The sequence below is a fragment of the Aquila chrysaetos genome, chromosome 20, assembly GCF_900496995.4.
Source record: "Aquila chrysaetos chrysaetos chromosome 20, bAquChr1.4, whole genome shotgun sequence".
Taxonomy (NCBI): domain Eukaryota; kingdom Metazoa; phylum Chordata; class Aves; order Accipitriformes; family Accipitridae; genus Aquila; species Aquila chrysaetos.
In genome coordinates, this window is record NC_044023.1 from 5,723,981 (window position 1) to 5,728,502 (window position 4,522).

General features: G+C 36.4%; 1 long non-coding RNA gene across 1 annotated transcript; it reads right to left on the bottom strand.

The window, feature by feature from the left end:
* Positions 1-394: 394 nt before the first annotated feature.
* On the bottom strand, positions 395-3,313 carry LOC115333446. The gene is made up of 2 exons (XR_003920796.2): positions 2,986-3,313; positions 395-963 (listed from the first exon to the last, which is right to left on the bottom strand). It is a non-coding gene; the product is annotated as an uncharacterized LOC115333446 (long non-coding RNA).
* Positions 3,314-4,522: the final 1,209 nt, after the last annotated feature.

Genomic DNA, 4,522 nt, shown 5'->3' on the forward strand with positions numbered 1-4,522 from the left:
GAACGGTTTTTAGATTTAATCTTCGTGTTCATCTTTCATTTCTACTCTTTCCATAAAACCTAAATTTGAATTCCTCACAGCAAATTAAAAGCTGAGACATGTAATTCAAAACCTTTCCTGTCACTGAAATTTTGATCACTGCAAAGATTCTGCCAGACTAGCGACTTTTCTCCAGTCAGAGCCTTCCTCAAAGCTAAAGGCAGAAAACAACACTTTTTATACAGCATTTTCAGAAACTTTTGTAAATTAATTGCTTGATGTGAAGTTTTAGGATTACACTAAACTTTTTAATAATATAACTTCAGATGTACCCAACACTTTTTATAGAATATCTGTTCTATCATTATATAATAAAACAGAACGAAAGTCATCAATTTGCACTACAGAACTTAGGTTGCTGTGGAAACCTTCATTATTTATTTTTTTAACATGTGCAACTTATGTTTCAACACTGAACACGGACAGCTTTCTGTTTGCTTTTTTGTTTGGTTTTGGGCTGTTGGTTTTTGCTTTCCTGTGTAGAGTGCAAACAGAAAGTGGCCAATAAGCAAGCATGTTTCTACATTATTGATTTAGAAAAAAACAACTTATTCAATCACACCTTAATTCATATTCACATTTAGGCATTTATATTTACAATAGCTTCATTACTTTCCTTCCTGAAGCACTCCCACAGCATGCAGAAATAGCTTTTTGAAGGGACAAAACCCGACAAAGTCATTGAGTTGCATCTGTTGGAAATAGGCTGCTGCTGGGTTCGAGAATTTGTTTTTTCAATATCTGTGTATTTCAATAACAAATACCTCTTCATCTCTTACTAGTACTCTGGGAGCAGAAAACCTCTGTAGGGACAGGAACGGGTTAATTCTTCCAGCTCTCCGCCTCTTCATTCTACAGCCTCAGCACTTCATGGATTCTTCTGGCTGCCAAGTTGACCAGTAGTGAAATAGATACTTTTCCTGCCTAAGAAAAAACACAGCAGAATTTTCTTCAAAATACAACCATGTCCGAGTTGACTCTTACCGTTAAGGTAAATATGGAATGAAGGTGAACTTGGGAAGACAAGGTGAGAGCCTTGCAAGTTTATCTAAACTCTGAGGAGGACACCAAAACAGTTGACAGAATGGGACCTGCAAGAAACTAATAGTATACAAGAAACATTTTGTTTAAAGGGAGCTATGCCGGTTGTATTTCCTGATCATGGACATAAAAATGATAGCATTAACAGGTACAGCTATATTGATGATAGACTAGTTTTATTTGAAAGATAGTACATATTATTACATATTTATTCCAAACTTTTTTCTGCACTGCTGCTGGTGATACCTATTTTCAGAGAGAGTCACTAGAGGGGCATATGACCCACTTCAGGAGGAAAAAAAAAAAAAAAAAAGTGTATTTTACTGTAGAGTCAATGGAATGCAAGTTTGCATAACTTAAAGTTACCAGATATATTTACACCTGTTCCTCTGATATATGCATTCACCAGTTTAATGAGTCTCCTATCACCTCTACATAAATACTGATTGCTTTAGTAAACATTCTTAGCTTAAGTGTAGCATAGAACAAACATCTCGCCCTGTAAAGGAGGCAGAGGCACTAATCTCCCAGGCAGCAAGTAGGTATTTGGGATCACCCATGTGCAAGAAAGACAGACCAAAGCAAACAGCGACTACTGCACAGGGCTTCAAAACAACTATTTCTTCTGCCTTTTTTCTCTCTTAACAGAGCTCACTCCTGCCAACCTCAGTATTCATACTACTCTGTAAAGCATGGGAAAAGCATGGTATATTGCACAAGCGCAAACAAGAAATTCTGAGGGCTATATGCCCCCGGCTTTTTTTTTTTTTTTTTCTGGAGATGTTTTTATTTTTCCTTATCATCAAGACTGCACATTTAAAAACCACCACCACAAAATTGGAATCCAATGCCTACTTCATTAGATTATTTAAATGGTTTTAAGGTTTTGTTAAGAAAATTTAAAAATTAACTTCAGCAATCAAACTAAACCTTAAAATCTGCTGCAAATGTCAGAGCTCCTACAAGAAGAACTTCTGTTGGTGGACATCATGGGTCCCAAACACTAATGCTTTTCAGAGAAAAGCGGCCTCCCCTTGCAGAAGTTTTCTGAGCTGCCATTCTGAGTCTTTGTCATTAAACTTCTGTGTTGCACCATATGGAAATAACGGCAAATACACACTTCAAGACCTTGTTTAATCGAACAAGACAAGACAGAAGGAAAGCACTAATCACTTTGAATAACACTCTTAAAAGTTACTTAACAGCTCCTGTACACAGTGGACAAGTCAGAAGTATTGTGAGTTGCTTATGGTTAAGTTACTGCAAACACAATTGTCCTTATCCAAACAAAATATGCATTAATGTTTAACACAGTATTAATCAAAATACATTAGTTCATCTTATACTATCTTGTCATAATATAGATGTGATCTGAAAGACAGCTGGCTAGGGAATGGAGAGATTTGACACAGTTTCTTTCTCTTAAATAGATCAAGGGAACTGCACAATCCTTTCAAATGCTCTGCAAGGGACAATGGAAGGTCAGAGTGCAGAAAGCAGAGAGACTCTTACACCTCCCTGCAAGCAAATGTTTCTCAGTTATCTCGGCCTTAAGGTATCATGGAACATATCACCCTCTTGCCCTCTCTTTCAGGCAAGAGCATCCCCACACTTTACCCTTTCTCCCCACTCTCAGGGCTATAGATACTGGTACTTCTACTTCCATTATTACTTCAAACCTCTGTTTTAGAAACATGGCCCAGAACCCCTGCGATCAGAAAAAAAAAAACAGGGATGAATTTCAACTCCCTCTGACAGTCGATTTATTTAAGTTGCCTCCTTTTCTACACTTGAGGTTCCAACTTTGCATGTTTGCTTCTTTAAAGTTCATATTCTTTCCCTGTTGATAAGATGTTTTAAGCAATTAAACAACTTGAATTTCCCATTAAATTATAAATTCCTCACCTTTCAGGGAGAAACAAAAGGATCCAAAGCAAATACGCTCTATCACTATCTCCCAAGACCTCGCAGGTCCTTTTGAAGCACCAAGTGTTTCTCCTCTGTGCCTCAAAATAGTGATTCACACGTCTCAAGACCTGAACTATTCTTCCTTTGATGAAGTAATCTGAAACTTCTAAGCAGGAGGTCTCAGCTTTTGATATACAGATCCAAATTATATTCTTTGTCCTATTGCACAAGGCCATCTCATGGATTTTTTCCTTACAAAGAAAGGAGGAAACCATCACATTAGGAATCTAAATGCAGCAAATGACAGCAGTTTTTCCCTTTAAGGCATTGCAGTGTTTGTGCCCCACAACTTCATTCACCTAATTATTTTTTCATCAGGATGATTTCTGATTAGTGCTCAGGATTGGGGGAGGATTTTAAAGGCCATTATTTTAAGACTCCTTTTTAAAATTTTTAATTCAGAATGAGGTCCTTATAAGCAAGTCTGGCCCCAACCCTCAACTTTTCTCAGAATGGCAGTAAAGGAAAGCAGACCTCTATACACTAGGCAGCTTTTCCAGCTTGCAGTTAAGTAGTCACTCCATCATCTATTCCTTATCGAGTGCCTGAAGTAGGAGCTCATGATCGAAAGCAACCAACACACGTCTAACTTTATCTTGTGAGATGTAGCAAACAACTTTCTGGTAATCCTAGGAACATCTCAATTACGATAGTTCCGTTGTTCCATTCCTTCAGTACCAAAATTTTTCTTTCAAGCAAAATGGAAGTCAGTATAAAACATTCCAGTACATCCCCTATTTTTGATGTTATCTTCTTCAGAGCAAAGGTAATCTAAAGTCATTGGGGACAGAGAAAGATGTACTTTCAAATCCCTCCAGAACACGAGACATTTGGAGTTAAGTCTCACCTTAAAAAAAACAACCCCACAAAAACATCAACTAAGAACAAATAACACAACTTGCAGTTACAAAAATAATGTTAAAAGTTACTTCTACTCTATTTGTAACATTGCTTGAAAACAAATTATAAAAACAGAAAAGAGCAGGGCTTGCATAAGGACAAGTATGGATCGATGTTGTTATGCCAACATATCACAGCGTATAAGTTTATGTTGCTTGCCTAGAAGGTATCTGGATTAAGTCAGGAGAATAATTTTGATTTTATTTTTTTTTAGCACAAAAGTAGAGAATAGACTGACTAATGCTTTAATTCCAATACATCAAACACAATTACCAAAAATTCACAGTGCAGGTGGTAATTATTTAGTCAGCTGGACCTTTATTTAAAATAGATCACAGATTATGCTGAACAAATGTTTTCCTGATACTAAAGAAACAGAGTATTTTGTTCTTCAATTAGTAAAAAAGGAAAAGATTAACTTGAATCTTCATGTTTCATAAATAATTAAGAAATTTGAGAAAAATACTATTGCGGCCTCATTCTCACTTAGCCCTAATGTTCTCACTACAGCAAATTACCTATTAAAAGAGTGAGAAATCATAGAACGTTAATTAGCACTGTTGTGACAAATTGA